Raw genomic sequence first — 221 nt, forward strand, 5'->3', positions numbered from 1 at the left:
GGACAGAGGTTTGCTTTTCTCATAATATATTTGTACATACGAAAGTAAAAACTCCCCTCCCCTCCCCAACACACACACAATGTAGTATTCTTACCCAGGCTGCGACAAGAACTAGATCCTTATGAAGCTGCCGTCACGTAATATGAGAAAATATACACACGTACATCTTGATGAAATAAAATAGCCTTCATTTGTCATTCAGAACAAAGAGGGTTTCTCGC

This window comes from Penaeus monodon, chromosome 32 (assembly GCF_015228065.2).
Source record: "Penaeus monodon isolate SGIC_2016 chromosome 32, NSTDA_Pmon_1, whole genome shotgun sequence".
Lineage (NCBI taxonomy): Eukaryota > Metazoa > Arthropoda > Malacostraca > Decapoda > Penaeidae > Penaeus > Penaeus monodon.